Raw genomic sequence first — 25,572 nt, forward strand, 5'->3', positions numbered from 1 at the left:
AATATGAAAGATAATTTTTGTTCCTGAGTAAATTATATGGGCAATTTCTTATGGGAATTAGAAGGTATTTTCACATAAATTGCTTTGTCAACTAACAATTTAAGTCAACTTTAGATTTTGAGATCACATTCTAAAGAAACACATTTTCAGACCTGCAAAGCTATTGTCAGCAAAACCAACCTCAAGACATTGCTAGAGTTGGACCCATACCGTGTAGCAGCAGGTGGACTTGGAATCCCCAGATAAGTGTTTTGCTTCTCTGTGAATCTCCAGAATAGCCATTTAACACACCAGTTTGGAAAACTGTTATTTTAACTAAACAGACTTAGTCACCCAAGTATGTGTATTTTACAGTCTCTCATAACATCCTCACAAAGAAACTGGTGAAATATGGTCTAGAAAAACAGACAGTGAGGTGGACTGGCTGAACTGCCAGGCTCAAAGGGCTGTAGCAATCAGTGGCACAAAGTCCACCGGGAGGCCGGTCACCAGCAGTGTACCTCAGGAGTCAATACTGGCTCCAGTCCTGTTCAACAGCTTCATTAATGATCTGGATGGCAGGGCAGAGTCCACCCTCAGCAAGTCTGCAGATGACACCAAACTAGGAGGAGTGGCCAATACACCAGAGGGTCTTGCAGCCATCCAGACCTCAACAGGCTGAAGAAAGGGGCCAACACAAACCTCATGAATTTGAACCAAGGGAAACTCAAGTCCTGCATCTGGGAAGGGACAACCCCATGCACTAGTACAGGCTGGGGGCTGACCAGCTGGAAAGTAGTTTTGCAGGAAAGGCCCTGGTGGACAAGGTGAACAAGAGCCAGCAAAGTACACTCATGGCAAAGGCAGCCAGGGGCACCCTCAGCTGCTTGAGGAATAGCACCACCAGCAGGTTGAAGGAAGTGATACTTCAGGTTCCAGCTAGTACTGGTCAGGCCACACTGTGTCCAGTTCTGGGCAACCCAGTACAAGAGAGACATCAACATACTGGTGCAAGTCCAGAAAAGAGCTACAAAGATGACTGAGGGGCTAAAGCATCTGCCATATGAGGATAGGTGGGACTATTTATAGCCTGAAGAGGAGGAGGCTTGCTGAGAAGGGGGTAGAACCATATCAATACATATAAATATTAGGTTGATTGGCGTGGGGTGAAAGCAGAGAGTGCCAGACTTTTCTCAGTGGTGCCCACTGACAAGACAAGAGGCAATGGGCATAACCTGAATCACAAGAAATTCTGTCTGAACAAAAGAAAACACTTGCTTATTATGAGTGTGGTCAAACATGGGAGAAGGCTGCCCAGAGAAGCTGTGGAGTCTCCATCCATGGAGACACTCAAAACCTGACTGAACACAGTCCTGGGCAACCTGATCAAGCTGAACCTGCTTAAGTAGTGGGGGGTGGCGGGGTGGGAGGTGGGAGTGGGGTGTTATACTATGTGATCTCCAAAGGCTCCTTCCCATCTCAATCATCCTGTGATTCTCTATTAATCTCACAGGGAGAAAGCCTGGTGAGACAGCCAAAGAGAAAGGAAAAAAAAAAAAAAAAAAAAAAAAGAAAAAAAGGATTAGTAAGCACATTTTTGCAGTCAAAAAGAAACAAAACTAGAAATCCCTGTTTAATAAATATTCTCATGACTGTCACATGCAATAAAAGCTATGGTATATAGGAATAGCTTGTACAGGAATAGCTTGGTACTCTAAAATTAGGTATCACAGAAAGTTCTTCTGAAAGAACTACTCTAAATTAACATACTTAAAAAATTAATAATTTTGTGATCAAAATATATTAACACTGTTTCAATACAAATGCCAGTAAGCAAGCAGAAAGGAAAAGCTATTTTAAGTCAGGATAAAAAAGATGCATTACAATCCACCAGAAATCCTTAATCTCTTCCATAATGAGATTGGGATTCTTAGTACCATGCAATCCAGCTCCTTAACTTGAGTTCAGGGTACAACATGCTTGCAAAAGGAATTAAAACCAACTGAATTTAACCAGTCTGAATATAAATAATCCACAGAAAACCAAAGAATATAGCACAAAAGTTTGCAACGGAGCACTGCTGATTTAAAATGAAAGCTAGCTTTCATAATTTTTTTCTCCCCTATTTAAATGGACTGCTGTAAGCGTGCAAGGCTGTCTTGATCAGTTTTCAAGTTCATCTTCTCCACTCCTGAAAATATCCAGCTTTAGGGCCCACAAACGAGGTTCAAGGAGGAAAGAACTCTATTAAAGGAAGCTGACTTGTAAAGCAAAATAATCACTGGCACTCCAGAATCAAAAACATCCCCAAAGAAATAAGCGCTGTTGGTGTGGATAAAACACTGGACTACAACCAACTTCAGTACCTGAACAGATGTAAGCACATAGTTTCACAAAGAGTTGACTCAACTGGGAAGTGGTACAGGGAGGAATCATAGATGACAGATGGGTATCTGCTTCTAAAAGAAAAGGCTATGGCTTCTTGGAAAGATGTGGATGAAGAAGGTAAGTGTAATTGTGTATCACTGATGCTGGATTATGAATGCACGTTAATGAACCTCACAGAATGAAGAATCCAACTACACTCAGTAATTATTGATGTAATCTTTCAAATACCTGTTAATAAAGACAGGCAAAGTAACACACTTGCTGCAACGCAGGTTAGATATATGACCCATTCCAGCCTGTCTTCTCAAGTTCTCTTCTAATCTCAGCCTCTTGGTCCTGTATTGTCTTCACAGCGAAGTAAGACCTGAACCCTGGCATGGAAGACTTCACCACCCATACTTAAAAATTTGACAATGTTACAAGCTACTAAGCTACAGACCTCAGAAACTTATTGTAGGAAGTATAAGATAGCCTTTTTAAGTGTACAAGGCTGACCATCATCCTGTAGTTTATAAATGTACCTTGGAGCTACTTCTACTTAACACCTATGTACCTGTACATGAATTCATTTTAGTTTCCCTGAAGGTGCTTTTCATAAAACAGAATCAAAGAGAAGGGGAAATTCAACAGATTCTGAAGTAAAGAATAATTAGAGACAGAGAAAAATGAAAAATGGAGTGGCAGAAGAAATGAAATATGAATTTACTTACATCATCTTGGCAGATTATAACATCTTTCTTTGGTGAAATAGAAGATCCTTCCCCCAGACAGAAAATGCAGTAGAGCTGGTCAGGGAAGGGGAATTCAGTATATTTTCATCCATACTACAACATGGAAAATTGTTAGTTAAGCTCAAAGAAACTGCATTAGAAGATGTAAAAAAACAAAACAAAACAAAATAAAAACAAACCAAAAATCAGTATGAGTGATTAAAGAAAGACAACTGCAACTAGCATTGAAACAAGAGTGAAGTGATAGAGTTTCATTAACTAAGAGTGTTTCAAAAATACAGCCTTAGTATTTGCATAAAGGAAACTGCCACAAAATATAGAAGAGAAGCTATAGAATCTGCAGAAGTAGGACTGAAGAGATACTACTCATTCACAGGCAGATCACACTGCCATAGAAAAGAAACTGATAATTTTGAGAATCAAAACAACAGAAGTATCTATTTTTTAATTTCTGCTTTTATATCAAACACTTTGGGACTTTCTGCTCTTAGCTACCAGTTTATCAGATGGAAAGAACAGATGCGTCAGGTGATTACATAATCACAACTACTACGATGTACTCAAAATAACAAATAGCAACAATAAAAAGCAATTTTAAAGGGCATTTAGTAATTTCAGCTTCTCTCTATTACATATCTGCTTATACTAGTGTCACTGTCTTCATGTGCAACATCAAGTACAGTCCCTGTCACCATGTGCAAGAAAGATGCATTCAAACTGCAGGCAGTAGGAGAAACAGCTACTGGAATCACAGAATATCTCGAGTTGGAAGGGACCCATCGAGTCCAACTCCCTGCTCCTCACAGGACTACCTAAAACTAAACCATATGACTAAGAGCATCGTCTGACAGGCTTGGTGCCGTGACCACTTCCCTGGGCAGCCTGTTCCAGTAACCGACCACGCTCTCCATAAAGAACCTTTTCCTGATGTCCAGTCTGAACTTTCCCTGACGCAGCTTCATTCCATTTGCTCGTGCCCTGTCGCTGGTCACCAGAGAGATGAGATCAGCACCTCGCCCTCCGCTGCCGCCCTTGAGGAAGCTGTAGACCAATGAGGCCACCCCTCAGCCTTCTCTCCTCCAAGCTGAATCCAACAAGCTCTTAATTTTCCCAGTACGTAACGAGACAAAGACAGACTGGATTGTTCAGCCTTGCAACATAAAGTCTAAAAGTAAACATGATTGCTCTCTATAAATAAACCAAAGTATATACCAATCACAGGGAAAGAACTAAGAATTAAGCTCCTGTACTAAACAAGAACAAAAGAGTATATGAAGGCCATGAATAATCTAGGCTGGAAATTAGATGGACATTTTTGAAACAAGCCAGAAAAAAAATGATGATCCACAGCATACCCTAAGATAACTGTTTTATCACATGGATTGAAAGACATTATTTACAGGTCTGCAACGGAAAGCAAATGTACAGCTAATAAAAAACTCATTTGTGTACTTGGGTGGAAGGGATAAAAGCAAACCAAATCTTCTATAGCTTTATAGTGGTCCTCTAGTGTTAATCTAGCCCTGTGTAAAAAAAAAAAAAAAAAAAAAAAAAAAAAGAAAGAAAGAAAGAAAGGTTTCACAAATCTTAAGTTCAATATAAGTATTTCTTCATAATCCCTTTTTGTTTCCAAGTATGAAAGACCTGAGGCATACACGAACAAAGATGACTCTGAAAATGAGTAGGCCACTTGCAACATCCAATGGGAGTGTCAGAAGCAAACTTCTTTTTTTTTAAAGTTATTTAAGCCTTGATTAACCCTACACACTAGGGACTGTGACAGAGAGACAGATGATTTTAAAACAGACTATAAACTTTTGCAATACCTTTCTTTTGTAGATATTTATATAGTAAATATTCTATTAGTACACCAGGACCATGAATGTACAACAGCACAGATTAAAACAGCAGAGCAGGAGTAAGAAGAATGGCACACTTGCTGCAAATACAGAGATCAAATGGAGTCATAAAACCCAAGAAAGAATACTGGTAACAGAAAGGCAGGCACTGGTGGAGTGTGAGACCGTACCACATACATGAACTGCAAATATGGGATATGACTCAACACCACTCTTGGCATTCTTTGTCAAAAGGGAACATAAACGCAGCAAAGATCATGCAAAATCATTACCAGTCAAGAATAACCCAAAAGACATGAGGAGGACTTGACAGCCAGCATCCCTTGCTCCCCTTCTCACTGCAAGTAATCCTAGTCAGATTGATGGGATACCCATCTGTCCTGGTCTTCATAAATGTAGGACTGCAAAAGCATGAGTATGAAAGGATGAAATAAATCTATGAGATAACAAATACGAGTTACTGAAATTGGTTTTGTTCAAAATAAAATTTATGTTTCCTTCTGTCCATTGTGAGCTGCTGGACTTCAAACTCTTTCACTTCATCTGGTTACACATCCTGTTTGGCTATTGCCAAACCGCGGTATCTTAAAACAGACCATTTGCCAAGTGACATCTGTTGCATAAAATGTAGGAAGTTCATCACTGCAGCAGGAACAGCTTAGGTTATCATTTATTGCCTTTTGGTTTTGGCAAAACACACTTTTTTCCTTTGTGTAAAATGGTGGATTCCTCTAATTGAGTATTTTGATTAACAATAACACAATACATTGATGGGTGGAGGAAGAGCGAGAAAATCCCTTCCTGTAAAAAGTACGGTAAGTGCTCACAGTACATGGAGTGCTGTTATGACAGAGCTCTTCCAACTGAAGACTGCTAAGTGTCTTCCTTAGACAGCGGCCAGGCAGCTCGTTTCCATTAACTAAACCAGAAAAGCTTGCTTCTTTTGGCACCTCTTCACATATAATCTGCACATATCCTTTTAGAGGCTACTTCTACATTTCATTCACGTTCTCACAGAGAGATGAAAAAGAGTATCTATGCAACTTGTGTTTCTCAAAAATAATAATTTTTTTAAAAATCTAGACATATACCTGAAGAACAGTAAGTTTCAAAAGCCAGTATAGCCATGAATTTTGCTTCCCCTTTATACCTCCACTACTTTTCTTTGTCCGTGCTTGTTCTTTGCTCACATGGTCACAAGTTATATCTCATAATCTTACTTGACTTCATCTTATGCTTGCAGAAGTTTATCATAATCTTAACATACAAAGCACTCCACACTTTCATTCCCACATACTTCTAATAGCAAATTTACAAAATTGCATTGAAATATTTGTTTTAACACAAATTATAAAAGAACCCATAAAAGCTAAGAGATACTGAATCAAAATATTTTTCAAGTAAAACTTTTAGATCTTTCTGTAGGAACATGTTGAATCATTATTTCAAAAATACTTTTAGCTTGATTCAACACCCCTGGGCAGTGTATAAATAACACCCTCTCTTCCTCACCTTGGCCAACTGGAAGAAACTGAATCTGAATACAGGTAAGATTGACAGGACATTAGAAAGGAGTCCTCCACTTATCACAGAGAAATGCAGGGAGTTATTCATTAAGGAGTATGTTGTAAATCCTCACTGTCTTTCAGCAGCCTTTCAGCATTTCAATTTTATACGTTCTCACTGCCTTACCAAAAAAAAAAAAAAAAGAAAAAAAAAGAAAAAAAAAAGAGCAGTATCGAGCAGAAAGGAAGGAAAGCTACTATGTACTATCCTACAAATATTAAGTGTCTCAATGGTTCCATTGCCTTCCAAACTACAATTTTACATAGTCAGAAAATACTTAGTTGTGTCTTGGGAAAACACCCTGTATTTATTTGATTGGTGCAAGTTCTGCAGCATGAAAAAACAGAACTTCAACTGAGCTCACTAGTTAGAGAATGTCCAATGTTTCTTTCTGTCACTTTAGCATGAGACAGAACTATGACGCCTCAAGCAGACATTTTTTAAAAAATTGTTCAGAATACTTTGACTATACAAACTGTCATTCTAGACCAGACTGGTAAACCATTCTAGCAACAATCTGCTCAGAGCAGCCAGCACCAGATATCGTTCTAAAGATGCAAAACGGTATAACCTACTATGTGGAATATGGCAGATATGGTATAAAGTACTCCATAAAGTGTTTAATCCTAATTGTTATAAACTGTTTTCAGGTGTAAACCAGAAATAATTTTTCTAGCTCATTTGGCTTGATTTGTGATACTTCTCAAATCTTCGTTTGTACTAATAGCTGTAATTTTGGATAGTACTATTATATGTGTAAGCATCCCAGGAGATTTATTAATCCCAAATATCACCAGTGATGACCAGATCCAATTAAGTGTTAAATGGAAAACTGGCAAGTTATAAAATGACTTTTAAATATAGTCTTCATTTCATTGTACATGCCATTGTTCTTGAGTATGCAACATGGATACTTCTGTCAATCTGTAAAATGAGGATTGCAGAACAAACCCCAACCTCTTGGCTCCCTTTGAGCCATAACTACATGTAAAATGGAAGCAATATGCTGCGAACAAGTTTGTCTTCAATATGTATGCATTTTACACCACCGTTCCTTAGGATACATATGTAAGGAATCAAGAAGGAAATTCCCCTTAAACCGAACATTTTGTGGCATCAGCCACATGCAGGGAAATAACTTTCAGAAGGGTAGATTCAATTGTATCCTGTTTTATTTGACACTCAGCAGCCTGGAGGTTATCCCGGTTGACAAGGAAACAGATAAAGCAACGAAATGGTGGGTTTGTATTTTGGATCAGATCTCTGAGATTATTTTGAGCCTGTGTGCACACATGCTTGTGCAGACCTCTGCCTCCATTTGTCAAAGAAAGGGCCATGTCTTCTGTATTTGCTTTTGGCTACTTGTTAGCTCTTACGTCCTAGACCTCCCATTTTCACCTGCACCAGTGATGGGATCACCACATCAAAGAAACTAGCTGAGTACGTGAGGATTAAATTCAACCTGCTTTCCATTTTTTCTGCAAGCACTAGCTGGCAAACATGCATCAATCTTCCAGTAAAGTTATTTTTAAAAATATCTCCTGATTACAGATCTACAGTACAAGACAGACTCCTGATTTCAGATCTACAGTACAAAACAGAAATATAAATAAGAATCTAATGCATAAATAATTTTAAAAAATTAAGTTTGTTTAAGATTTCGGGTTTGAACTGTAATTTTCTGAAAGCTAGATTTATTACTGATACTTTTAACACTGGAACACCTATAAAGACACAAAAGGTGTACCCCAAATCAAAAAGGAAACAAAAGGCCTTACTGATATCAAGTGATATATCATGAAGAGACAGGAGATATTAAAAAGCCTGTCTTCTTATAAGAAGAATTCCATTTCCATGCCAAAACAAACACTTAGTCTTTAATAAGTATCTTAAAAATTCTAATTAATGTCAGCGATTTCTCCTTTTTATTGGAACCTGTAAGAATGCTCACCTGAGGCAGGCGATCTGAAAACAGTCTATGGTAAAACATACCAACTTGTCAATGCTGCACCTCCATGTTGGTGGTCCACAAGACAGCGTGAGAACTGATAGTGGTTTTACCGTTCCAGAAGGGCTTGGGACCCACCCGTTCATACACCAATTCTCACAGCATAGCCACATGCTGGCAAGTGAATAGTTATCTGGTATGTTCAAAAACACATGCAAATCAAAACTGTGAGAGACTGACACGTAAAACTAATACACAAGATCTAATACGGGAGTTTTTAACAGAATTAACAGAATGAGCAACGGAGGCTTAAAAAAAAAAAAAAAAAAGAAAAAAAAGCCACTCCCAGGGACTAATGGGAACCATACCACCACAGCTCCAAACAGCTGGAAGTCAAGACTAACAAAATGTCAACACTTGACGGCTTTCCACGGCTGGACATCTAGAGGTGAAGAAACGACAGCCTCAACAGAACAGCGCCAAAGTCCAAAGGGGCTCCGGCTCTCCCGCGTTCAGCCATCTTCCCCGTCACCGCAGCAGGCAGCCGGGATTCCGCCCAGGCGCACCGCCCCCGCGCTGCCGCTGTCCCTTTAAGCCGGACCCCATGACAAGCGGGAGGAACCGGCCCCCGGGACGGCCGCCCCGCTCCCCCCCGCCCTCCGCCCGGCCCGGAGCCGGCCGCGCTTTCTCCCCGCCGCGCCGGCGGTGCAAGGGCTGGCGGCGCCGAGCGCCGCAGGAAACTTTGGCGGGAGGGGAGTGCGCCGTGACCCTGCCGCCCCGCCACCCCCCGGCGACGCTCGTCCCTCTCGTCGCTCTTACGCGGGACACAAAGACCCGGCGGGCGGAGGGCGAGATCCGAGGAAGACCGCGGCGCGCCCACCCCGTCAGGCGGCGGCAGAGCTGCACCGCCCCCGGGGCCGGGGCAGGCAGGACCGGGCTCCCCCCCCGCGCCACAGCCACCGCAGTCCGCAGCCCGCCGGGGGAGAGCCGGACCCGGCGGCCGGGCCGCCGCGGCCCCCGGGCAGGTTCCCCCCGCGCCGCGGCCGGCAGCCCTCCCTCAGGCACCCACGGCGAGGCGCCGCGCCTCGGGCAGCGCGGCCGGCCCGGCGGAGAGCGGCGCCGCGGCACGTGTGCCTGGGAAGGGGCAGCGCAGCCGGCGGAGGCGAGCGCCCAGCCGCCGAACGGGGCACGGGGCCCCTCCACCCGCAGAAGGGACCGCGACCACGACGGGCCCCCGCCGCGGGGCTGGTGCAAATCACCGCAACTCCAACTCCCTCCTCCTCGCCCCGCAGCCCCCGCGCCCGGGCTAACGCGAAGCACGGGAAACTCACGGGAGCGCGCCGCGCCGCGCCGCCGACTCCCGCCCGAGCTGCCTCAGCGCGGCGGCGGCGACAACAACCGGGGGCTGCCGCGCGCCGTCGCCACGGCCCCCCTTCCTGCCGTCGCGCCGGCCCCGCCCCCGCGGGACGGCCCGCCCCGACGCCCCGCCCCCGACCGCGGCCCCGCCCCGCCCCTCCCGGCGCGGGGGACGAGGCGCCTCTCACGTCGGCCTGCGCATTTCTCCGGGGGAGCGGCGGGGGTGGGGGGGGCGCGCACGGCGCTGCCCGTCCCCGCGGCGGCCCGGGACGGGTCGGGACGGGGGGAGGCGGCGACGCTTCCTCCGGCGGCGCCTGCCTCCGCCGAGCGGCGGGGGGGACGCGGGGAAGGGTCTCGGGGCTGGCCTGGCGGGGTCTGAGCGGCGTGAGCCCGGGCTGGGGGAACAGACCGCTCCGTCTCCTCGCGGTGCGGGCGGTCTCGTCGGTCTGCCTGCCTGCTCAGGCGCCCCGGCCAGAGTCGCGGCTCCTCAAGGAAAGGCAGTGCTTTCCCCGCGAGGGGGTCGGTGGGGGTGAGCGGGGATCCCGACTGTGGGCCGGGGCACCCCGGTGCGTTCAGGAGGCCGTGGGCAGCGCCCGGCCCGCTGGCTGCGGTGGCTGCCGCCGCGCCTGGCGGGCAGGAGCCGGTGGGGCCGCGTACTGTCAGTCCCGGGAGGGAGAGGAGTCCCTCCGTGCCGGGCGTGAAGAGGGTGCGGTGGCGGGATCGCGGGCTGTGTCAGGCGGCGGGAGGGAAGCGCTGCGCGAAGGCCTCGCTCGCAGGCGGGGGGCGGTTTTAAAGCCGATCCGGGAGGCCCCGGTGCGCGGGGGTCTGTGCGCCCCTCGCCTCGGTGAACGCTGATAGAGCCCGACGGGCGCTTGCAGCTCAAACGAGGGCAAACACGGGCTTTTATGAGGATGAGCAAGTTTGTCCCATCTAGAGTTTAGGTGGTGGAGCTGTGACAGCTCCCGGGTAACCCCCGGCACTTACTGGCTCAAGGTAATGGGGAGCCAGCGTTCAGGTAACCGCCGAGGGGCGGGTGCTGAGAATGGCACAGTCATGAAGAGTGGAAGTCAAGACATGCTGATTGTTGTTGGAAGCTTGTTGAACTCCAGTGTACTTGAATAAGGTGATGATTTCAGTGGAATTTGTAACGTAACAGAAAGCTGAAGCTTGGGCATGTCTTGCAAGGAGCTGTATCTTACCACACATACCCACTGCATGTGAACATTGCTCAGCATCTCTGGCTGAACAGGTTTATGCAGGACACCTTCGCATATCCATCTGCATAGATCAGCTGGAAGAATTAGGACCCAAATCTGTACTATATTCCAGGGGCATTGTAATGAAACATTCATTTCTTAAACAGGACTGTCTTAATGCCGCTTTAAAAGATAAATATATGTGGTAAAACATGATTCTGCCACCTTCAGGTTAAAGTAATACCTTGTTTTATATGTAGATTACCGACTTCTTTGTGAAAACAAATTTGGGTAATTGGGCCTGTGATGGATGTTTCAGTATTTCTACAAAGGTTAGATGTATTATCATGATGAAGGATTTTCCTTATTCATATAAAATGCAAGATACACAGGCTTCATGAAGTAATCCTTTGAAAACCTGTTCACATTGCTCAAAGCACATCAGTGTATTTTTGTTTTGTTTTTAAATGCCTGGTACTTTTTCTTCAGAAGGTGAAAACTTGCCTTTGTGGGAGTATAGGACATAGCAAGCAATGAGTGATTAATGTGTCCCAAAGATGTTTTCATTCTTTGATGACAGGAAGTACTAAGCTTTTCAAACAGAAATGATGACTTACTTGCTCCAGCTGATTTGCAGAGTCACGCCAGCATTTCTTTGTAGAGTTCTTTGTCATACTAAGTGCTCATGTAAGTTTGTGCCAGACTCCCCTTATATTATTGATCTGGCTCATGAAACTGAACATTCTAATTGCAAAGGCCCAGTCTAAGGATTTCAGACCTTACCCTGAGCAAAATGATTCAGTGGTGCTTTTGTGGAATGACAAGCTGATAGACAGATCTGTTGCCTAGGCAGGAGCATCCCAAAGGCCTGCCCCCATCTTTCATTTTGGCTGGGATGGTGTAGCATACAGCAGGGTGCAGCTTCACAGTCTCTCACTCGCAGGGGGCTACATCCTCTTCTAACAGCTAGCTGCTCTTATGCAAATTCTTTAATTGGTGTAGATTAATTTATATTCTCAAAACAATATTTGTAAAGGAAAGTATGGACAAGAACTGGGAGGAAGAGCTCAAAATAATCCTTAGCATGTGAATGTTCCCTGAAGTATAAGGTCCTGTTTTATGAGAATATTAGGGCCCTACAAAGCCAGTCCTTTTTCTAAGTGCAGAACATCTGACTTACTTTGATTCCTTTTATTAATACCTGTATTTGAAAAAAGAAAGAAAAAAGCATTGAAGAATTATAGTATCAACTCTTTAAAAAGTAATTGGGAAATAGAGCAAACTTGGGGCCTACTAAGGATATACTTTTTAAAAGTTTTTCCTTCAAAATTCGAGAAAAGATATTCAAATCACAGCTTTTTGTGAATACCTTTTTATTGAAGTCATTAATTTGAGTAGAATCTGCCAACTCTTTTATTTTTCAGTATAGTAAACATAAGGCAATCTACCTTAGACTTCAGGTTTAATGGCTCTCTAAATAATTCTACTGTATTTACCTCCATTTGCTCATATTGCTTTCATTACTTTGAGTGTTGTTTGAATGCTTTTTGACTTTAATTTCATTTATATTACCCACCTGGCGATCTCTGTGCCAAGTGATTTCATATTGCTTCACAAAAGCAATAAAAATGAATAAATTAAAATGTGGTGTTTAACTTTTGCCTCCTCCCCTTCTGAAATCCAAGACTAGACTTATAGTGCCCTTTTCTTTAAATATGAGATCTCCTAGCATAGAAAAATAAAATAACTTTTAAACTTTGTTTTGTGACTTATGCTGTAGCCTCGTAGTATGAAGTGCAGAAAAATAAACAAACCACACACTAGATCCTGTAAAGTACTACGCTTTCTGTAAGACTAACTTCACTGAGTTGTAAAAGTATTTCTCATCTTGCATGATTTGGTATCTGCTTCTACTTTAATGACTTTCTGATTAAAAAGTATTATGAATGTTCTTTTTCCATAAAAGTTCACTTATTATAATGTTTTTGTGGGAAAGAAAAGTGTAGGGTTTTCTTTAGCTTGCAAATCCTTTCTTTAAATCTACAGACTTCTGCATTATATCCCAACTCAGCAAGGACTTGAAGTGTTTGGAAATTAGGTACATGCTAAAGCAACTAAATTTTTACTTTTAACATGAAAGTTATATCAAAAGATTTGTTTGGTTTGTGGTTACAATCTCATGATAATGTACTTGGACTTCCTTCTATGCAGGAACAAACTTAATTTAATGTCCTGAGTTCTTGCATTGTGGCAAACGTATCTTGAAGATTTTCATTATCTATGCCTGAGCCATGCAGGCAATTGCCACCTGCCTTTGTAGATACGTGAGAAAGTGTTGTCTGAATGTGTCCCAGAAGCTTTTGGGTCATGCAGTCCTCTTGCTTATACTTCCATAACACAATAATATTGTTACTGGCAAACAGCTATAATAAATATTAAATCATAAAGGTCAGTAGCATATATCTTGATGAAGTACTTTAGATAGATAGATAGATTTATTGATTTCAGACTTTGAGCTCTTTTCTTTGAGCACCATTTACTCTATTTTTGCCACAGATACTTATTTCCTTTTGCCCTCTTTTTTTAGGGAAAATAAAATGTCACCCTTCCCTTTATTCTCTAGCATGTATAAAAGCACAGACTGCATCAGGCACTGGAGAGCTGCGTGGAGATTTTACTTTGCAAATGGAGCAGCATGCTGGCAGCATAAAGGATTAAAGTCTTTGAAGAGCTCTTTTGAGGATAGACATCAGCCCATGATCTCCTTCAGGCTGCAGTCTTACTCATCGTTATTTCCAAGATTTTTTTCAAACACTCACCAAGATAAATTCCAATTTAAGAAAGAGTCCCGGTGAGCTGGAGATATAATATATAGATATGTAACACAGCTATAGTTAATGCACTTTTTATACCTCAATATAATGCAAAAATACTACAAAACAAATACTTGTACATTGGAGGCTTAATTTTATCCAGGCAAACAGAAATATGCCACAAATCCAGTTACCTCAGCTAGCAGCCTTAGCAAAACTTTAACGCTGTGTGCAATAAATGGTCTCTGCAGACTGCAGATGAGGTAAGCTTTTTGGGGCACTGCTGCTTACGTAATGCCTTTCCTGTGAACAGAAGATTTTCATCTCTAGCTCTGCCAGGCCAACACCTAAAGAATAAAACAATAAATGATATCAATGTTTTGAAGACAAATTATTCATAACACTGTATTACCTACAGTGATGCCATATTTTACATACCATTGAGAATGGTTTCTAATAAGACACAGTTTCAGAACAGAAAGTATTTATTGTTGTATATATCTCATCTATTTGTGTGTTGCTATCCTATGTATACACTAGCCTTTGGATCTTAAAGCGTAAGAGAAGTCTGACATGGCTGAATGATTCCTGGTGCCCCGGTGCAGGTAATTCAGTTAGTTGTCATTAATCTGAATGTGCCAACTCAAATAACCGTCCTTGGAAAATTATCTACGTTTTTCCTGAGGCCTTTTATGTGTCTTTAAATAATCTTACTCTTGCCCCTTTGCCTCTGGGATCTCTTCATAGGTCTCACTAAAAGGTTGGTTTTTTTTCATGTACTTAACATTTTTTCTTTGTTTTGAGAAAAAAATTGTCTGGTGCCTGATAATAATGAAAGGAGACATAAATAATGAAAGGACCCTTGCAAAAAATGCTAAGTAGATTTGAACTAGACATTAGACTCCATCTTTAAATTGTCTCCTAAGAATTTGGTGTAGAAAAACAGTTGTTTGACATTCATTGTTTGTACTTAATTGCATTAAGCAGTGACTGGTGGTGGATCCCACCTCACCACTAAATTCTGCCATATTTACTGAGAGACCTGATGACTCAGCTGCAGACACAGTCTCTAGTGAGATACATCACTCTAAAATGTTGATTTTTCTTAGTGCAAGAGTACTTGTTTACAGAAAGAGAAGTAACAGTAAACTTTAAAATCTTTTGAGAAAGTCTAGGAATAGTCATTTCTGCTTGTTGAAGGGTTGTGCTGCCGCAACATTGTAAGTATTTAAGAAGTACTTCCATTACTCAATTTCACCATAAAACTACAAAATAGTCCCAGATTTCAGAAAACTAACCACAGGCACACTGAAAAGAAGGGAGGTCAGGTGCTTTTTTGTTACAAAACCATGAAAGAAAAATATCTATAGACAGAGGAGATTGAAGAAGATAAAGGGAGAAGAGTAGTGATGCCAAATTGTCCTGTGCATATACATCCCTAATTGGCTATACATATAAATGATTGTTTGCCTAGAACAAGACAAAATCTGCCAGCAAAGTCTACTGAACAAACAACAATTGTTTAACTAACTTTTAGAGGCCATTTATTCTGTGCTAACATTGGTTTTTAAAGGTAACTGCAGCCAGGAACACATGAACAGAGAGGCAATTCTTGAAGCCAGAGCAAATCATGCTGTGGCAGCTGTGTATAAATAAGCAGATTTATGTTTTAAAGTCTGGGAAACAAACACTGAAATATAAGCAATTGAAAAAGTGGCAACATTTAGCCATGATTTATCTAGGGGTAAATTTGCCAGTGTTGTGCCAGGCTTAAAGCGCTGCTTTATGGGTTGTCATGTATCCACACCTTTTTAAAATCCAGATAGCTGGATTTGTCATGGGCTAACTCATGATGGGTTCCTTACAAGCTAATTATTACACACAGGCAATGCAAAATATCGCACAATTTAATATTCTGGACAAGGATGTACCCTCGAATGAACATTGGGGGAGACTTTTCAGCCAAAAATATGTAACATGACCAGGACTGTATGTCCCACAACAAGCAGCGGGATGCGGGATGATGCCAGGTCGAGCTTTGCTTCACTCAGTAAAATCAATCATCTGTTCAAAATTAATGAAAAAGAACCTAGTTATGACACTGGTAAGAGAGACAGTGAAAGAAATGAAATTATTCTATTTAATATTTACTTAGTTCTTCAGGTTTATTACCAGGTATTTATACACTAACTAACTGAGCAGTGTAAAGAAGATAAGGCATTTTTTCCCTATTTCTAATATGTTCTGCAGAATCTGGTAAACTCTTAATTTCTCTAAGATTAACAATAAAGACATCCAATTGTGGATATAGAACTAATTAGATAATCTGCCAATCTCACCATAGTATTGCACCTTTATTGAACTATCAGTCAATAAGACCCTGAATTTTAGGAGAGCAAACTTTCAGTTGTTCAAGGAATTAGTGGATGGGACCCCCTGGGAAATTGCCCTCAGGGATACAGGAGCAGAACATAGCTGGCAGCTGATGTTTTTCTTAGAGCACAAGAGTTTTCAAGTCCTATGTGTAAGAAATCAGGCAAGGAAGGCAGGAGGCCAGCATGGCTGAGTGAGGATCTCCTGGTGAAAGTAAAGTGTAAGAAGGAAATGCACAGGCAGGGGAACCAGGGACATGTATCTTGGGAAGAATATGGGGACGCTGCACGGGATGTGTATGGGTGGGATCAGGAAAGCTATTTGGCAAGGAATGTGAAGGACAATAAGAAGGGCTTCTACAGGTATGTTGGTCAGAAAGGAAGATTAAAGAAAATGTACCCCCTTGAAAAATAAGACAGGAGAACAAGCGACAACTGACATGAAGAAGGCTGAGGTACTCAATTTTTTTTGACTCATTTTTCACTGGCAATCATTCCTCCTACATCTCTCTAGTCCCTGAAGCTCAAGGCAGGGACTGGGCAAACAAAGTCCCTCCCATCTTAAGAGAAGATTGGGTTCGAGACCACCTGAGGAACCTGAACATGTACAAGTCTATGAGACTTGAGGAAATGCATCCCAGGGTCCTGAGGAAATTGGCAGACATAGTTGCTAAGCCACCGTCCATCATATTTGAAAAGTCATTGCAGCCAGGTGAAGTCCCCAGTGACTAGAGAAAAGGGACTATCACACTAATTTTTAAAAAGGTTAAAAAGGAGGACCCTGGGAACTACTGACCAGTCAGCCTCACCTCAGTGCCCAGTAAGATAAAGGACAGATCCTCCTGGAAGTTATGTTGAAGCATATGGAAGACAGGGAGGAGATTAGAAACAGTCAATATGGCTTCACCAAGGGCTAATCATGCCAGAGTAATCCAGCGGCCTTCTACGATGGAGCAACTGCATCAGTGGACAAGGAAAGAGCTATGGATGTATCCACCTGGACATATCTAAGGACTTAGATATGGTTCCCCACAACATTCGTACCTCTAAATTGGAGAGATAGATACAGATTTGACGGATGGACTGTTAGATGGATAAGGAATTGGCTGGATGGCCACATCCGAAGACTTACAGTCAACATCTTAATGTCCAAGCGAAAACCAGTGGTGTCCCTCAAGGGTCTGTACTGGGGCCAGTATTGTTTAATATCTTCATCAACAACATAGTGGGATTGAGTGCACCCTCAGCAAGATTGCAGATGACACTAAACTGAGTCGTGCAGTTGACATGCCTGAGTGACGGGATGCCGTCCAAGGTACCTTGACAGACTTGAGGAGTGGGCCTATGTGAACCTCATGAAGTTCAACAAGGCCAAGTGCAAGGTCCTGCACCTGGGTCAGGGCAATCCCCAATATTAATCCAGGCTGGGAGATGAATGGATTGAGAGCAGCCCTGCTGAGAAGAACCTGGGGGTACTGGTGGATGAAAAATTGGATATGAGCCGGCAACATGTGCTTCCATCCCAGAAAGCCAATCATCCAGGGCTGCATAAAAAGAAGCGTGGCCAGCAGGGTGAAGGAGGTGATTCTACCCCTCTATTCTATTCTCATGAGACCCTGCCTGGAGTACTGAGCCCAGCTCTGGGTTCCCAAGTACAAGAAAGACGTGAACCTGTTGTAGTGGGTCTAGAGGAGGGCCACGAGAAATGTTCAGAGGGCTGGAACACCTCCTCTACAAATAAAGGCTGAGAGAGTTGGGGTTGTTCAGTCTGGAGAAGAGAAGGCTCCCGACAGACCTTATTGCTGCCTTTCAATACATAAAGGGAGCTTATAAGAAAGACAGCGAAAGGCCTTTTACCAAAGCCTGTAATGACAGGGCAAGGGGCAACTGTTTTAAACTGAGAGTCGATTTAGATTGGATATAAGGATGAAATTTTTTATGATGAGGGAGGTGAGACACTGGAACAGGTTGCCCAGAGAAGTTGTGGATGCGCCATCATTGAAAGTGTTCAAGGTCAAGTTGGGTAGGTCTTTGAGCAATCTGATCTAGTGAAAGATGTCCCTGCCCATGGCAGGGGGGTTGGACTAGGTGATCTTTGAAGGTCCCTTCCAAACCATTCTGGAATTCTATGACTCCATGATTCTATGATTTGATTATTTTAAGACTTGGTTAACTTATTTTCCTTATTCCTCATTAACCCAGAATTTATTTGTCCGTTAGAGAGCAAAAGAGTCACTAGGAATCATGTCAGAAAGCAGAGGTCTCAAACTATCCCCTTTTTCCAGAATGAAGGAGGCAGGATCCCACCAACATGAAATGTTTCAGGATACTGTGCAAATTGCTCTTTCTTGAAAAGAGAGCAACCAGTTCAGACATCCACTTTCACTCTGACATCTAACCAAAGGAACCCATCCATTGCTTGTGATCTCTAAAGAATGATATCTAACCATTTTTTTTCGGACAGATTTACTCCATTGTCTCTAAACAGATCCTTAGAAATGCATTTAGTCCTTAAAACAAGAACACATCTTTCCCTTTCTTGTAATGGATTTACTCATTTTCTGGTTCACTTCCTTTATATTGATTGATATTTGCTTGCCAAACCAGATTAAGAAACCAGCAGATTAAGAAAACAGCAACCAGATTAAGAAAACAGAAGAAAGTGCTGAGATCTGGCAGATGGCCTTTAGGTTAATGATTAGATATTTCTTTGCAGAGGTCTTTGTCCCTCAAGTGAACAATGATCACCTGTGGGGAATGATAGCAAGCCATTGAGTGAATTTGGAATATGTTGGGGATGTGACTACACATGACTACACTGCTACTAAAACCAGTTTTTTCCTGGCTCACATGCAGAAAGCTGAGCAAGGTATGTGAGCCTACTTGAGATGCCGTCATGCATGATGTGCTTATTTCTGTGGCCAGTGAACCCAGGTTTCCAGAAATGGAATCCTTTCTCTTGATCCAGCAACAGAACAGATAACAACATACAAGACTAAATTTTTACCTTGTTCTATGATGCTTCTGAAATAATTGAACATAGGATTGCTAGAGCCAACTAAGTTGTATTTCATCCATTTTAATTTCTAACATTGTGGCAGATGTAGCCATTCATATTATGTATGTAGAGTCCTCTAAATGTAAACAAAAAGGTTTAACTCCATTCTGCAATCCATTTTAACTCTAAGGTAAACTTAAACCTGATTCTAAATTGCCTGTTTCCATGGGGAAATGCTGGACTAAATATTAAAAAAAATGCAGTTAGTGCTTTTAATGCCTGTCATGATCAAAGATGCAGGATAGTTTTTCAACCACAATCAAACTGAGGTTTTGGGTTTGTTTTTTTTAATGACATGAAGTCAAGATACCTGTCCCTTGTGAGATACCTATCTTTGTCTTGTAGATTTTAATATTTTTCCCTCTGTTTTTTCTAGTCCTCTTGGAAATAGTAGTATTTCTTTTTTGTAACATTTGCTATCAACCTACCTTCCTTATAGTTTATAAATAAAGAAATTATATCCAATTCATTCATTAGCTGATGAAAGATCTGCGGGATTGTATGAGAATTTTCACATGGCAATGAAGACCTGGAACATCTATCCAAACATAACTACCATTTGAAGTACCACGTTACTTCAATTACTTGAATTTCCTTTGGCATTTGGTGCAAATTCCTAGAAGTGAATGAACAATGCAAATGTGGGAATGTTTCAGCAGTGCTTTTATATGCAAATATGCTGTGCTTGTACTAAATTCCTCAGTCTCTGTGTCAAAATGGTATTTGCTTGCATTCAAACAAAAACACTTCTTCAGTCAACCTAATGCAGCAGAGATTTAAAGACTTCCATCATAGCAGCTACTTATTATGGATGTAAAGTTCAAGCAGGAGCCACAGTTGTGCAAGTGTAGGTAGACTGCTGATGACAGGCTATAATTGCCTGAGCCATCAGAACAACTAACAGCAATTCTTGTAGCTTTGGTTTTTTTCAAAGGTCAGTCAGAACTGCTTGTCACAGTCTTATTAAATCTCTTCCATGTCATGAACTGTTTTAGGAGGAACCTAGATGCTTCCTCCACAGCCAGCCAAGTCAGTCCTCTTTTGCTGATTGTATAGTGTTTCCTGAGGTATTGGAAAGTGCGCTGAGGGATGGGTCTGCCATGGTTCTGGGCTGCTCTGGATGTAGAAAGTATGGTGATACTTGCTCAGACCCCTCAGGAAAACAATAGAGGAGACAGAGCAAGACCAATAGCCCTGAGTACAATGCTAGTGAAACATGCAAGTTGATCAGTGGAAGAATTATGCGTGCTTAAGGAGATCCTTTGGATCTTATGGAAGCAAGTGAGCACGAGAAAAAAATACCTGTGGATGAAAACTGCTGTTACGCTATTTTTTTTGCATTTGGGAGCCGAAAGTTAAGTAGAGGTTCAGTGAAATGCCTAAGTAGCATCAGTGTCTGTCTTCTGATCAAAGTATGGTATGGCTAAAGCTTCTCTGTGTTCAAATGATGCTGTAGTAATAATCTCCAGGTAGGAGGTCTCTTGGGAAGTAGTCTTACCACTGAATATGGTAACAGCACCCCAGCATGTACATTTCATAGAAAGTTGTGACGTGACCCATTAATTAAAGGGGAAAAAAGGGAAAAAAAAAAAAAAAGATACACTGTCCTTTTGAGAAGATTCCCATCTCTGTATCCTTAAGTGTAAAGATGGACCTTCAGCCCTGATTCTGGCATATAAACCTTGGAGAACTAGAAGGTTTGAGATGACTGCCTTTCTTTCCTCCTTTTCTTGTATTTCCTATAGGTTAAATTTAAAGGATTTTCTGCTTAGCATGTAGATGTTTCAGGTCACTATTTCACTATAGATTTTTTAGGACACCTAACTCTCTCCCACACTATATATGGAGCCCAGGAGGCTAACCCTAATCCTGAGTTTTTAATTCCATTAAGTGAAGTGCTGCACTTAACTGCTAGATCTTGTTCTAAACCTGTAAAATATTGCATTTGTACAAGTTATTTTCAGCCACCCTTCCCTTACTTGAACTTTCCTTCATACCACAGATATAATCACAGTTTTAGGAAAGAAAATATTAGTTATATTAAACCACAATTTCTAATAGTGGACCTCTTGTTTGGGATGGCAGAGTGACAAAACACTAACACAGTCAGTCTCTTTGTGAACTTTATACTGTAGATCATAAAATGAAGTAGCTACATTTCCATTAAACTCTATTGCAGGGGTGGGGTTGCATAATTCAGACAACCTACCATTAAACTCTTCATTTTAACTATAGGGGAGAGGGCAGTGGGAAATACAGTGTAGAAGGTTATTCTATTCATAACTGTGGATTAGTGTAGCTATTAGTATGGCCTTTGTGTAAGAAATAAAAGACAAGTGTTGCAAGAAGGGTGCAACATAGTATACAATGTGCAGTCTTCATTGAATAAAAAAGCAAATACTCATTTTCTGAAGCAGCATTCCTATTGATAAAACTGCTAATTGATTTCTCAAAAAAAAAAAAAAAAAAACAAGCCAAAGAAGTAAAATACAGATGAAACGCTATAAGAACTGAGAAATGCTTTAATATTTTGGCAAATACTCTGAAAATATACTTGAAGACTTCTAAGCGGTCCTTAATGGATGCCCACTTATTTTTTCACTAGATTTCAGGAAGAGAAAATCTCCTGAAGAACTTATGTGTGGGTTTTCTGTTTTATTATAATGGATTTTCTTTAAGGTGAAATAAATAGTTCTGTTCACACATTGCAAAGATTTGAAGTAAGCCTAGTCTAACTCCTTGAAAACACACATGCATTGCACTTGACATATTAGGAATCCAGACTTATTTCTGCCCACAAGCTTTCCTTGGTAAAGGCTCTTAAAATAGAGAAAGAGTTTGTGAAAATATAGCTGATTTCAACACTATGAATGAAAGTAAAAAGCCATGATTTTGCAGATAACCATCCAGTCACTTCCATGTCTTTGTCTTCTAGACTGTACTAATGCTGTCACTGCTAGCTTCTATTTAATTTTGCAAAAACTTTTTTTGATGCTTGCTTTTATGAAATTAAAAGTTGTTAGAAATGTGTTTCATTTCAATGGCATTGCTGTTCCTTGGAAGTTCCTTGCAACGCTGTAAGCATTACCTTGTTAAAGAGAAGTGGAATGTCTCATATTTGTTCATGTCCCATAGCCAGGTCCTCTGATGAAAGTAATTTGAAAACTCTTTTAAGTACATAACATTAGTAGACTAATGAATGTGCAGGATAAACAGTCAGGTTTTCCTAAAGCTTGGAAGGAGCTGAACAGTGGCTGAGGGCAGCTCAGACTTCCGTTACTGAGTTACCCACAAGGTCAGCTACGCTCAGCTGAAACAAACTGTCTTGAAAGAACACATGACTGAGACAAGGGAATTCACTATTACAGGCTTTGGATTGAACTTGTAAGGTTAATAACGTATCTAAAATACATATGCCCACACTCACTCAGTTTTTGCTATATCAACACAGGTATAACCCATGCTGGAGAATTTAATTCCAGAATCCTATTACAAAATTCTGTGTGAATCTGTGTGGTTATACTGCTGTGCTATATTGAATTTAAATTATAATTTTTACTTTCTCTGGAAATCAGCTGGACAGATTTCTTCAAGCATCCCTCTGATATTGTGGGATGAAGACAGTCAACAAAAAGAAAATCTGTCAGGTTCCAAATGCATTTTTAAACCATATTCTTTCCATATTTTTTTGGTGTTTGTAACTGAAGTACTGAGCAGAGAATCCTGATGTTATATATATCCTACAGACGCATCTGCGAGTACAGCCTATTCCACACAAAGTAGTATAAAGATAACAAAATTATTAGCAGGAACAGTAATTCCTCAGTAAAATCTTAATGTCTTAGTTGTGAAACCTTTATTCATGTAGAATCACAGAGTGAAAGAGGCCCAGAAAGCCACCTGTTCCATTACACTGCCTCAGAGTGGGGTGCCTAAAATGAATACTTTTTCATTTAAATATTTCTGACTATTATAATCAGTGTAGTTTCATAGGTAAATAGTGTTCAAACATCATGCTTTAATGCTCTGAATTTGATAAAAATTTACAACTGATAAAGGGAACTGTAGTGATTTAGGATAATCCTCACCAGATATAAACTGGCATAACTTCACTGATCTTAACAGATGTACATCACAGTCTACCAGAGGATGATCTGACCTGCAATAGAAAAAGAAAGAAAAACAAATACGAAATTTGAATACTCACAAGCAGCAGCTGGGAGAGGCCCAGACAAATAAAAATATAATTTTCAGTTAATTATATTGGCTTCTCTTCACTGAAGGGAAAAAATGAAACAACTATTCCTTCAATAAATACGCATACCCCAAATGGTGCAGAACAGCAGCATCTGGATCACCTGCTGGGGAGCCTTGTGGTGCATCCCAAGGTTCCCCTGTGATCACCTAGACTGGAGACTTGTCTCCAGTGCCACGGTTCCCCGTGGCATATCTTCTTACATCAAAACAAGGATAATGTATGGGAAGTTGTGCACAAAGCTACGCTTCTAGATCAAAAATCGGGAAGCAATTCAAGGTTGCTTAATGTGCAGATTGCTGTAGAAACATACAGCAATAAAAAGTTAGGATTATTTTAAAAGTTTAATTATGTGATAAAATCCTTAGCAAAATGTCATAAAAAGTGATAAAGTCTCAGAATCACATGATTTTTCAAGAGAAAAAAAGAGAGTTCTGCCATAATCTTTGTTAGCAGAGAAAAATGAACCTTTTGGAGATATTTTGTAACTGCTTCCCATTTTCCAAGGTGTTTTCTTTTTAAATATAATTTTCCTGTCTGTTCTTTCTGTTACCCTCAGCCTCAGACTGAGGTCCCACTCTGAGACAATGTAGGAGACATATAGGAGAATTTCAGGCAGCTTCATCTGCTAGTTAAAACTTTATTTACTGATTTATTTATTTATTTTAATTCATAAGGGGAAAGACTGAATGAAACAGATGTCATCCTTGTCATACTGACAGGCTGCCACACTAATACAATTTCTAATATGCAAGTGTAGGAAGTCGGAGGCTTTACTGCCTGAGAAGAGGGAAAATTTAAACAATTGCCCAGTTGCAGTAGCTGACAGGGACAGAAATGGACAGTAACTTTTCTTGGGGGAAAGAAATAAGCTATAGCAAACCTGCATCTTCCTTCTACCTTGACTGAGGCTTGTTCCAAAGACTCTGAAGTTTGGCCCTGTTAGCTAAAGTATAAAAGCAACATAAAGACCACCGCACAAAGAAAGACCACCGTTTCCAATTCTGTTTGCATGGCTAGAAATTATTATCTGTTATCTACTGTTCAATATACATATATGTTATATATATATTTGGGAGGCTGAATTTGCTAGAAAAGAAAAGAGTCCAAAAAAAAGACCAACTCATTGACGTGAACATGGCTGAACGTTTCTTTGGCTGGTTAGATTCACTGCAGCATGTAAAAAAAGGAATGTGCCTTGATTAAGGCAATATATTCAATGTGCAAGACCAAAATTCAAACTATTTACGAATATGAACTAGGATTTCTAGTCCTCATGTGACTTAAAAACTGTGAATGTTTCTGCTTTTGGCGCTCTGCCAGTTTCACACAAATGGCACTATTAGCCAAGCAGTAACTCCTACTCTGCAGGGCCTTACTGGATGAATATCTGTACAAAAACTTCTGCAGTTTTTTAATGATTTTCAACTCACAGCAGTTGTGCTTGAGAGTGTATATCTATTGGGGTTCTTGCACATTTATTTTTGAAAGGCGCATATTTATCTTCTGTAACCTACATCTAGCAACTATCAGAATATCAAAAGAGCCATTATCATCTTCCTTCAAAATAAGTGATTTTGGAAAGAAGCCCTTTTGGTAAATTACTATGACTAATACAAATTTATTAATCATTCCATTAACATTTTTGGTGGACAGTATACCAACAGGCAATATTAAAACATGTTCCTTCTTTTTTTTCTTTTTTTACATCTCAGGGGCTAGAATCATACTGCTGTATTCTATATTGGTGTAGAACTGCAGTGTCAGAGCCTGAACATTATATATACTACTACATATATACTTTCCTATTTTTTCACTCATAGGAGATAGCAAATGAGGCACTAAGACAGCCCTTTGCACATTTTTGACCTCGGCTAGGACATACTGAAAATCACATACCATGTTTCTAAAAGCAGGTTGTCTGAATTTGTTCATTAATGACCCAGAGGACAAGGATCCTGTGTTTCTCTCTGATGGCTGATACAGTGGGTTCCTGCTCCTGATCCAAGTATAAGGGTGACAGTTACAATATGTAGCCTCCCTTTCAGCAA

The 25,572-nt window shown here is 41.1% G+C and overlaps 1 protein-coding gene across 12 annotated transcripts in view; it reads right to left on the reverse strand.

Moving 5' to 3' along the window:
• The window catches only part of PAM (peptidylglycine alpha-amidating monooxygenase), a 146,022-nt gene extending 136,202 nt beyond the window's left edge, over positions 1-9,820 (reverse strand). For all 12 annotated transcript variants that reach the window (XM_087741544.1, XM_087741543.1, XM_087741541.1 and 9 more), the window contains exon 1: positions 9,803-9,820. The gene's annotated coding sequence lies outside the window, so the exon portion shown is untranslated. The remainder of the gene's footprint in view (positions 1-9,802) is intronic.
• Between the last annotated feature and the right edge of the window lie 15,752 nt (positions 9,821-25,572).

The sequence above is a fragment of the Nipponia nippon genome, unplaced genomic scaffold, assembly GCF_047370975.1.
Source record: "Nipponia nippon isolate SJK-2023a ecotype South Korea unplaced genomic scaffold, ASM4737097v1 scaffold_8, whole genome shotgun sequence".
Taxonomy (NCBI): Eukaryota; Metazoa; Chordata; class Aves; order Pelecaniformes; family Threskiornithidae; genus Nipponia; species Nipponia nippon.